Source organism: Erinaceus europaeus, chromosome 11 (genome assembly GCF_950295315.1).
Source record: "Erinaceus europaeus chromosome 11, mEriEur2.1, whole genome shotgun sequence".
NCBI lineage: Eukaryota > Metazoa > Chordata > Mammalia > Eulipotyphla > Erinaceidae > Erinaceus > Erinaceus europaeus.
In genome coordinates, this window is record NC_080172.1 from 26,181,899 (window position 1) to 26,194,090 (window position 12,192).

The 12,192-nt window shown below is 35.9% G+C and overlaps 1 protein-coding gene across 7 annotated transcripts in view; it reads left to right on the top strand.

The window, feature by feature from the left end:
- Positions 1-12,192, top strand: part of PAM (peptidylglycine alpha-amidating monooxygenase) — a 359,693-nt gene that overhangs the window by 134,286 nt on the left and 213,215 nt on the right. The window lies entirely within an intron of this gene.

Below are 12,192 nucleotides of genomic sequence, written 5' to 3' on the forward strand. Positions count from 1 at the left end.
CCTGTTTGTGCATGCTATCAAGGAGTTCTAGCAAATGTAAGAACACTTTGATCCTTTTCAACTAGAAGAAAATTGTGACGCTTCTCGTTGATAGCTCATGGGGAGTTTGAGGACACTGATCAAAGAAAACTATTATTACTATAGACTAGAAATTAAAATATCTGAATATAAGCTACTTCAGTACACTGTATGTCTTTGAATAGTGAATTGCATGGTTAAAAATTCAAATGGTACTTTTCTAATTAAGCTAAAATTTATTGTAGCTTCTCTACCAGAAAATAAAAGACATCAAAATATTTTAAAGTAACTGTGTTCTTTTTACAAAATGGCTTTCAAATTATATACTTGAGATGGATTGAGGGGACAGTGTATAATGTATACTTTATAAAATTCCTCTAGGTTACTGTAAACTCAATTGGACAGAATTATACAAATGAAAAGATGTTTTGACAGTCTTACATGATCTTTAAGGAAAATTCCCATAAGTTTTTCAATTATGTAACACTATTATATGATTATAGATTCCACACTAAGTGCTGTAATTATACAGATGAGAGGCTTACATAAAAGGATAGTAAAACGCTTACAATAGGAAAGAGAATGTTTATGTACATTTTAGTCTAGAGGCTGGGACATGTGAAATGGAAATCAGTAATAATTTGAAAACCTGATTCTGGTAGGGGAAAAAATGATTCTCTGAGAAACACTAAGCAACAAAAGATAAGGTGTGAAAATCTAGAATTCTCCTGTAGATTTCTTTTTTTCTTACTAACTGAAAGAATACTTATTTTATAGCTGAATGTTCTGGCTCTGAGCCAGGATTCATGTGTGTATACAGTAGCTTTTTCCACGAACTTACTGGGAAACATTTAACAAAATATATATTAAGATGCTTTGGGAATAACTGTCTGAGGATGTGGAATCACAAGCAGGAAGAATGACCCCATGAAAGACATTACGTTGTAAGAAAATGTGTTGATTAATGCAAGGAAGAAAGAAAAAATCAACACATTTATTTTTTAACTATCTTTATTCATTTATCTATTTATTGGGTAGAGACAGCCAGAAAGTGAGAGAAGGGTGGAGACAGAGAGACATCTGCAGCCTGTTTTACCACTTGTGAAGCTTTCCCCCTGCAAGTGGGGACTCGGGGCTTGAACCCAGTGCTTGTGCACTGTAACATGTAACTCCCTGTCCGGAAAGATAGACCCTTCCTTTTCAGACTGTATCTGGTTTCACTAAGTACTTGCACTTAGGTGTAGGATATTCCCACTCTCCATTCTCTTCCATCTTTCACTTAAAAACAAGACAGAAGACTCACAGATGGGTTAGCAGTAAAGAATTGCAAGCTATCCTTCAGTTCTCCATTTCAAAAAGTAAAACAAATCTTTGTTAATTAGTTTTAAACTAGCTTCTCAATTTTTTTTTCATTGAAAGGGCAGAGAGGTTATTAATTTTTGAAGTAGCACTCTGTGGAGAGAGTCTTTTCTGTATTTTTATTAGGGGAGCAATGGTTTATAGTACACTTCTTGACACACGGTTACAATTTCTCATTTCCCCGTGATAAGTGTCTGCAAAACACTCTAAACCTCAGCACAAGTCCTTTTCCACAGCCATGCACCAGAACCTGAACGGTTATGCCCTCATCTTTGACTTGTTACATTAGGACAGAAACCATTAAGGATTATCCTGTCAGAATGGCTTTACAAGACCATGCTAAGACTCTCTTTCGGAAACAAAATTCTGTGTTACCTTTTGAGCTTATAAATAAATAATATGCCAGATGGGCAAATGAGTAATATACAAAGAAGTTATTCTACTTCTCTGACATCATCAGTAATGGTTAATGCTTTCCTATGCAGTTCAGTGGCCTCCTGAGAACTTCCCAGCACAGTCCTTAGAACTAAAAATTATGTGTTGATTGGAACACAGGGGTCTGTTTTACCTTACTTTAGAATATGCCGGCACTGAATTTAGACATATTTGTATGAAGTAGTATTTGCTTTAGTCAAATCTGAGAGATTTAATTAAGAGTAATGTCTCTTGTTTTTTTTCCCCAAGGAAGTATTTGCAGGACTAAGATTTGATGACTAATGGACCTATTTAAAGGGCATCTGGTACTGATCAGGGAAAAGAAAAAACAAATAAAATTTGTTACTGTTGGCAAATTCTTATTGAAGTGGAATCATATATCCTATGGTACTCTTGAGATTTGTAAGTTTACAAAAAGGTACCCAGCCAATTTCCTCTCAGTGAAGTAGTTAAGATAGGCTACCTATTAGAAAAGATGAGTCCCTTAGAAGTCCACATGCAGAAAATGCCATTTAATTTTGTGCTTTGCTAAAGAAGAGAACATTAAAAAAAAAGACCATCATTATTAAATCAGTAAAAAACAAACAAACAAAAACAAAGAGAGACTAAGAAATAGTTACCCGTTAGAGCACAAATAGCTCACCAAGCATAAGGCTGAGATTTGAGTCCCTGGGCACCACATAAGAGTCCCATACAAAAGTGAAAAAGGCAGGGTCCAGGTAGTGGGACACCAGGTTTAAGCACACATAGTACTGAGTGCAAGGGTCCCTGTTCAAGTCCCCAGTTCCCTACCTTCAGGGGAGTTGCCTCACAAGCAATTGAAGCAAGTCTGCAAGTGTCTGTCTCTCTCCCTGTATCTCCCCCTCCCTCTCTCAATTTTTCTCTGTCCTATACAATATAAAGAAAAAAATGAGAGAAAAATGGCCACCAGGAGCTGTGGAGCCATAGTGCTAGCACTGTACACTAGCGATAACCCTGGAGACAAAACAGTAATAATAATAAAATAAAAAAATAAGGGGGTTTGAGCAGTTGGGCACTGAGTAAGCGCACATAGTGCGAAGCATAAGGACCTGCATAAGGATCCCAGTTCAAGTCCTGCCTCCCCTTATGAAAGAGGGTTACTTCACAAGAGGTGAAGCAGGTCTTCAGGCATCTTTCTCTCCCTCTCTCTCTCTTTACCTCTCTTTCCTATCCAACAACAACAACAACAAAATGGAGAAAAGGGCCTCTAGGCAGGAGCATTGGATTTGTAGTGCAGGCACCCAGCCCCAGCTATAACCCTGGAGGCAAAAAAAAAAAAAAGTGAAAAAGGTGAAGTTTCACAAGTAATGGAGCAGTACTATTTTTTTATCTTCTTTTTACTTCCAACACTGTGTTCAACTTCCTGTCTGAAACAAAGGAAGGAAAGAGAAAAAGTCTGCAGAGCCATAGGAATGAGTTCTAGTGAAAACCCTAGTGGAAAAAAAATAGAATAGAAAATAAGGAATTCACACAACAAAATAAAAGCAGTTAGTGTATCTGTGAACAGTGAACTTTATGCAGGCCATATCTGGCAATATTAATGATAGTGTTGAGAACCAATGAAAGCAACTGCTCTTCGGGGTCTGTAAGTAATAGGAAGTGGAGGGGATTCTGATAATCAGTAGATTGTTGGCCCTGCTTAATTTAGCTAATTATTGGCATGTGGAAATATGGATCCACCACTAATACCAGATTTTACAATTCAGAAGATACTAGGGTCTGGTCTTTATTAGGTTTTTTTATTTTCCCATTTTGGAATGTTTGTTCAGAATTCAATGAAAGAGAGTAGTTGGGAACGGGAACAATTCTTGCAAACCAAACTTCCCCTAATTTTGGACTATATACTGCATTTGTACCATAGTCATAGGTCTTTGACTTGGTATTTCTGAATTAGCTAGATGAATAATATTTATGATTGTAGAAGGAATCTTAATACTTGCTAGGCTACAATTAAAAAAATTACATTTATAGTTACATTTATAGTCTATAAGGTAAAGACTTTACTATGATATCCGATTGCCTGGCTGTGTATTCTGGGCATATCATGGGATCAGTTCTTACTTCAGTCAAATGGAAATCATAATGGTATATATTTCATAGAGTTGCTGTAAGGATTTACATGAGCCAGCCTTTTTATAGTGTTGTTAACACAATGCCAGGGGCATAGTAAGTGTTTAATAAATATTAGTTATTATTTTTCATCATATGTAAAATTGTATTTGAAGAATTTTTTTTCTTCAAATGTGGAGTTAAAATATATGATGCTGGAGTCTACTAACTGATTACTTGCACTACTAGGTTGTAAACAGAAAAAGTTACATCATTTTTCTAAGCCTTATACTGATAGGTGAAGTAGAATTATGACTTATACTTCAAAGTCACAAAAGTTCAGTGAAATAAACGTACAGGGCTCAATGTGTTTATGTGTGTGCATAATACTAATACCTAGTTAATATTTCAATAAATGTTACTTGCTGCTGAGACTGTTACTTTTCCATTTTTTTGAAGATTCATATTTGCAGACATTCTTTTAAAAGGGATTTTTTTTTTTTTTTTAACCAGAGCACTGCTCAGCTTTGGCTTATGGTGGTTCAGGGGATTGAACCTGGGACTTTAAAGCCTCAGGTATGAGAGTCTCTTTGCAAAACCATTATGCTATCTACCCCTGCAGCAGCTACTGCAGCTACTCCTGCTGTCCGTACCGTTCCACAGAATAAATATGCCGCGGGAGTTAGCAATCCTCAACAACATCTTAATGCACAGCTTCAAGTTACCATGCAGCAGCCTGCTGCTCATGTACAAGGTCAGGAGCCATGTTAGCATTTGCCCCTCCTCAAGAGCAAAAGCAAATTTTGGGTGAACGGCTCTTTCCTCTTACTCAAGCCATGCACCCTGCTCTTGCTGGTAAAATCATGGCATGTCGTTGGAGATTGATAATTCAGAACTTCTTCATATGCTTGCGTCTCCAGAGTCTCTCTGTTCTAAAGCTGATGAAGCTATAGCTGTACTACAAGCCTACCAAGCTAAAGAAGCTGCTCAGAAAGCAGATAACAGTGCCACTGGTGTTCCAACTGTTTAAAATTGATCAGGGACCACGAAAAACTCGTGCTTCACTGAAGAGAAAATATCTAAACATCGAAAAACTTAAATAATATGAAAAAAACATTGCAAAATATAAAATAAATTAAAAAAGGAAAGGAAACTTTGAACCTTATGTACCGAGCAAATGCCAGGCCTAGCAAATAGTGCTAGTCCTAGATTATTGATTTAAAACCATCAAAAAAAGAAAACACAAAAAAACAGTAAAATATAAAAACAAATTCATGTTTTATAGACCCTGGGAAAAAGAATTTTCAGCAAAGTACAAAAATTTAAAGCATTCCTTTCTTTACTTTTGTAATTTTTTTACTGTGGAATAGCTCAGAATGTCAGTTCCATTTTAAATAAGAGTTGATAACTGAGCAAGGAAATGTAATTTGCATTTTAAAGTTTTTGTTTTAATAAAAATTCCTTAAACAATGAAAAATAAATAAAAGGGATTTTTTTGTCTCATTCTATATATATTGAAAGAATCTTGCATCACACGTGTTCTACAAATTGTTTCACTTAGTGAGAAATATTGCAACAATGTTTCTCAGCCAGAGTGATTTTGTTTTCCAGAAGATTTTTGACAATGTGTGGAGACATTTTTGGTTGTCACAAATGAAGGCAGTTTATACTGGTGTCTAGCGAGTAGTATTCAGAGGTGTTGCAAATAACTCTTTATTGCACAGAACAGTTTCCCTACAACAAAAAGTATTCAGTGCAAAATACTGTTAGTGGTGGACTTGAGAAACCTTGTGCAATAACTGTCTAGAAACCATAAAATGTAGTTTGTGGGAGTCATGCGGTAGTTCAACAGGTTAAGCGCAGGTGGCACAAAGTGCAAGGACCGGCATAAGGATCCTGGTTCTAGACCCGGCTTCCCACCTGTAGGGAAGTCACTTCACAAGCGGTGAAGCAGGTCTGCAGCAGGTATCTTTCTCTCCCCCTCTCTGTCTTCCCCTCCTTTCTCCATTTCTCTCTGTCCTATCCAACAACGATGACATCAAAAACAACAACAATAATAACTACAACAATAAAACAAGGGCAACAAAAGAGAATAAATAAACAAAATATTTTTTAAAATGTAGTGGTGGGCTGGGCAGTAGGGTAGCAGGTTAAATGCACAGGGCGCAAAGCTAAAGTACTGGCTTGAGGATCCAGGTTCGAGCCCCCAACTCCCCATATGTGGGGGGGGGGTTGTCGCTTCTCAAGTGGTGAAGCAGGTCCGTAGATGTCTTTCCTCTCTGTCTTCCCCACCTCTCTCGATTTCTCTCTGTCCTATATAACAACTACAACAAGGGCAACAAAATAGGAAAAATGGCCTCCAGGAGCAGTGGATTTGTAGTGCAGGCACCGAATCCCAGGAATAACTGAAGGCAAAAAAAAAAAAAGTAGTTTGTAAAGTTCTTGCCAACAACAGCAACAAAAAAAGAAAAATTTATTTTTCAAAGTATCACCTAACTCAGATGGAAATTAACATTTAAATTGAAATCTGTAAACCAGATTCAATAAAATATTGTAAAAATTATATATCCCTATTTTTTTCTAGTTACAGAAGTAACATAGGCTTGTGAAAATTAATGATGTAAAATGGAAAGAAAAGCCTCCTTTTTCCCAATTCCAATAGAAAATAATTGGAAATACAGTTGTAAAAGTACATAAGACTTTAAATATATGTATATTTTTCTATAATTTGATTTTTAAAAATAGAATATTTAGCGGGGAGCGTGTGATGGTGCACTAGATTAAGAACACACATTAACCTTGAGTAAGGACCTGAGTTTGAACCTTGCTCCCCACCTGCAGGGTGATGCTTCACAAGCGGTGAAGCAGGTCTGCAGGTATCTCTCTTCCTTCTCCCTCTCTATCTTCCACTCCCCCTCTCAATTTCTCTTTGTCCTATACGATAGAAAGGGGGGTAAAATGGCGGCAGGGAGCCATGGATTCCTAGTGCTGGCACCGAGCCCCAGTGATAACCTTGGGGAGGGGGTGAATCCTTTATCATTCTAAAGAATTGAACCTTAAAAGGATTGTGTGGAACAGAGCAAGATAGTCATTCAAGAGGTCTGGAATATTGTGGCCACATGGGATAAGAAGAACACTGGTGAGGAAGGGTTAGTGGTCTAGCGTAGGGTGTTAGAGTGAAGAGTCATGAATGTGTATGGGCCCCACAATCTGGAGTATCAGCAAAGTCCAGGTGGGATAAAGAGCATCAAAAGAAAGACATGTGTAAGTTTTTAGCCCAGAAGGGGAAGAGAACAAAAAAGGAAGTGCTTAAAACTGAAATTCTTGTTGGCAAATAACTGGATAAAGACTTCATGGGACACATACTCAACAATTAAATTAATGTTCAATAAAAAAGACAATATTGTGTCCTTTAGGACAAAATGGGTGGAACTGGATGTCAGTATGCTTAGTGAATAAGTAAAGAAGTGAAGGCCAACTACCAGATGATTTCACTCATTATGCGAAATATAGGGAATTGAAATAAGTGAACTTGAAAAAAAATAGTCAATCCATATCCAAGACCTTGAGATAAGTATGGTGGTTATTATTGTCGGTGAGAGTTGGAGGTACAGAGCTTTGTGATAGGAGTGGTGTGGAACTATACCCCTGTTCTCTTACAATCTTGTAAATCACCATTTAATCGCTAATTAAATGATGCAAAAGAACCAACAACAACAACAAGAATTATAAGATGGTGGAATATATATGTCAAAAGGACACAAATACCATCTTGAAGTAAAAAAAAATAATTACATAATCTGAACAATAAATAACGTAAATAGATTATTTGACTAATAATAATACCAAATGAATAGAGAAAGTATGAGTCCATTATGATGTAATTAAGATGGATAAAATGAAATGTGGTGTCTATATTATTATTATTAATTATTGTTATTATTACTGCTTTAGGACTTTGATGGAATTTGTTGTCTGCATGACTTTTATTTATTTCCTAATGGTGGGGGAAGAGGCAGAGAGGGAAAGAGGCACAGAGAGGAGAGATACTTCAGCACTGCTCTGTTGTTTTTGAACCTTCCATTTGCATAGTGCACCCAATAGGTGACCAAGGTCTCAAACCTCTGTTCTTACACATGCAAAGTGTGTTAGCTACTGTCCCCAGAAATTGGAATATTTATCAAGTCAAAAATAACCCCTCTGTGGTCTGGGAGGTGGCGCAGTGGCTAAGGCACAAGCATGAGACCCTGAGTTCAGTCCCCGGCAGCACATGTACCAGAGTGATGTCTGGTTCTTTCTCTCCTATCTTTCTCATTAATAAATAAATAAAAATAACCCCTCTACTAAGAATGTATTGGTTACGAAAAGTAAAATAGAATTCTGCATGGAAAAATCTTGAAGATACCACCTTGATAATGTTTAAAATTAATTTAAAATTAACATCAGTAATGAGACAAGTCCAAACTGTGCGCTTCCTAATAAAATATGTGGTAGTCAGTATCCAGGATAATCCTTTCTTCTTGCTATCAATGCCACTGACTAGTCTTAAATCCACATAGAGTGAGATTGACCTGTGTAATCAGTAGGATATACAGAAATGATGGTACATGATTTCTGAGACCGGGTTAAAAAAAACCAGTATTGTTAGTTCTGGAGAGAGCCAGCTCTCATGTTGTGAGTACACTTAAGCAGCCTTTCATCGAAGGCCACATGGTGAGGAGATGCTGTTTCTGCCAGCAGCCTGCACTAATTTGCCAGCTCTGTGATGAGCCACATTGCAAACAAAACTTTCAGCCCCATGCAATCCCTCATAGATGTCTACAGTGTTTGCCAATATCTTAATTTGTCCTCATGAGAAAGCTGCAACCTCATCAGACAATAACCTGCTTACTCGGGCCCTTTGACTGATGCACAGAAACTATATAAGAGAAAATTTACTGTGTTTAACTATTTGGGGGATAATTTGATGTGTATAATGGACAAGTAATACTGATGTCCAAAGAAAGTATTATTCAGCCTGGTCCTGGTGAATAGAAAACACTGATTGAAAGACATTCTGTGAAAGAATTGTCCTGTTATTTCCCACACAGTCTTGCTGCTAAAAATTAAAGACAAACTGAAAAACAGTCGTAGAGTGAAGGAGATGTAGAAACATGACAATTTGGATATATAACACCTAATTCTCAACAAGATTTCTTTTTTTGTGAGGACATAATTGGGACAGTTGACAAAAGTTTGGAGACTAAGGATGAGATATGAATTTATTTATTTTGTCAGCTGTATTAAAGATATATTTTGGGATGTAATTTTGGAAATATATATGATTGTATCCAAGTGTAGTAAGGCATCATATCAGCAGTTTAAAATGGTTATAGGGAAAAAAAGTTGTTTGTATTGTCCTGCACTATTTTTGTAAGTTTAAGATTGTTTAAGCATTTTTTAAATTATGGAAAACAATTTTAATATTTTTTTTCAAATGGAAGTTGAAAAAAGTAGACTTCTTACTTTATAAAAGTCAAATTAGCTCCATGGTGTGCTGAATTAGGCTGTGTTTACTACCTAATAGTAATATCTGTTCCTAGATTAATATTTATATCTACATAAACTAGGTACCATTCTTACTGAAGAATTTATGAATGTGTAAGTAGAATATTTGGTTTGTGTTATAAGTAAAATAATAAATCTGGATCTGCAGCTTTATCAGAAAGACAGTTCTTTTTATGACATTTTTGTTTTTTTCTCAAACCCTCTGTTACTTTGTGGTGTTAAATGTCCCTGACTTCCCTGCACCTGGACTCTTGTTCCTCTCCCACAGTTGAATGCTACCCACTCTCCAAGGTCCCTCTGGCCATTTCTTACATTGAAGACAAATTTTTCTTTCTTTCTTACTCTTTCTTTTTCTTACTTTTCTCTTGAAGGTTGAAATAACCTTTCCTCCCTAGAAATTCATTTGGTCCTTTTTAAGAGTATTCCTATAGGAATACTACATCTAAACATAACTTTATATTTATTATGCCAAGTTTTAATCTCTCTTAGTAGACTATATTCTGTTCTAGATTTATTCATTTTATTAAAACCTGACATAAATGTCAATATTTTGTACAGGATATGCAGTTGAGAATTGTTATGATTGAGTGAAATAGCTTCATAGGGGAGAAATATTTGGAATTTTTAAAACCCAAAATAAGAGTATTAAGGTTTGAATATTATACACCCCACAATAATCAGGAATTTCAAAATACCAAATGAAGTAGTTATGCATAATATTTTTTGTGTGATTATTTGTAGTCTTCAGCTTACAAGGCACGAAGATCCAAGAACCGTAATTAGTTTTCACTGCTATAAGACCTTCTGTTCTGTTCATGGTTGCAAATCTCAACTTTGCTTCCACCCACAAACTTCAGTTGTCTTTTCATTTAGTGGGTGGTTTAGGGACATCAAAGGTAATAAAATCAATCAAAGATAAAGTGGACTTTTTTTTTCCTTGTGTTAAAGATGTGTTCTTGTTGGCAAATTTTAATTCTAAATTTGTTCTCAAGTGTTTCTATGATACCAAATCTCCTTGCCAACTAGAAGGACTGCCCTTGAATCCTCTTCTGCATGAAAAAGAAAAAACTAGAGTATAATCTCTTCACATATATGTTTTTAAAAGACACATCAAGGAATGTTAAATTTTGTCATTTGACAGGATTATACTTTTGTTGTTTGCAAAGGCAATAGTATATAGCCTTCAGGCTAATTGTTTCTCTGTCCCCAAAAAGAGTTTTCTCCTTTACCCAGAGGATTTGGACAGAGCTGAAGGATTTTCTCTTGAAAGCTCAAATAGGAAGCCAAAGAGAAACTTCAAATACATAGCATCAGGCTTTTATAAAATGTCATAATTTATGAAAATGAACTGTGATTCTTGAGTGCTGATGACACGCAAGCATTCTTGGATTGGCTGGACATTCAAGCATGTTTTATCTTTATTTGGTGTAAGGAATGTTTCTTCTAGAACACTTTAACTACAAAGTGATTTAAGTTTAGTTTGTACTCTTAAATTATTTTGTATTTTAGTTTAGTTTTACTATCTTGTGGTTTCCTTAGAAGCTAGAGTATTATTATGGAGCATTTCTGTCTGACCTTCCTGATTTTTCCTTTCCCTTTTGGTACTCATTTAGCCCTTGGATTTCAGATTCCCTGAACCATGTTACTAATTGGTGATTAAAACTTTAGGAAATCTTCTTTTGCAGAAATTTGTTTGTTGTGAAAAAAAATGCATTTTAAAATAATGCCTATACTTACTTAATTTTACAGATTTGATACACTATCAAAAACATGTTCAGAGCAATGGTGAAGTTGCTTGCTAACTTTAAATTTTTAACCTAGTTGAATGTTTGCTAACTTTAAAATTTTAACCTAGTTGAATCCCATTCATAAAATATTGAGATGTTACTCTAGTTTTGCATGGTCCCTCAGTCATAATAAAGTGACATTCTGGATCATACCCTCTGTAGATAAAATTCAGTGTGGGGCTGTGTTCTCCCTACTGTTTCTAATAGCTTTTCATGGGCTACCTCAGAATTTTAACCAGGAAATAATGTGTTTAGGATCCATACCTTATAATTGTTACTTCATGTATCAGATACAGGATTTTTAAATGGCTATTTATTTACATTTTACGTATCTTATTTTAGTTAGCAGATTTTTACGTATTTAGTTACTACGTAGTTAGTTACGTATCTTATTTTAGTTAGCAGATTTTTAGTTAGTTTTTTGAATAATTCTGACATCAGTTATGTTTATTTTTGGCAAGGAGAATCCTTCTTAGATCTGTAACTCAGTGATGCATAAACATGTCTTTGTTTTCCAAGTCATATTCTGTCTGGATACTACTGTGTCCAAGTGCTTTGCTTATTATGCCTCTGCAGTTTTATTTATTTTTAAATTTCTGTTCCTGTTCTCCTGCATTAGTCTGTCATTTGTGTGAATAACTTGTTTACATTCAGAAGTACTAAGTGCATTTTTTAAATTTTTTTTTTCATGGTAGAAGGAAGTAAAGAGAAGAAATCCTGAATGGAATGGCTGGGGTGGGCAGGAAGGAGGAAGATGTTGGGAAAGGAAAGGGTAGATGTTAGGGAGAATGACAGGGCCAAAGGCTTTGGGGGGGGGGTGTCCTTGTGTAATTTAGGGGACTGGTTAGTGGTGGTGGTGATGGACGGGAGGAGTTAAAAAGGCCAGCATTTTCCCCAGGCTTGGGCTCAAGCTTGTGAAACTACTAATGTATTAAAAAAAAACCTCATCTGGGATTTGCTGAGGACAAATGCTGTG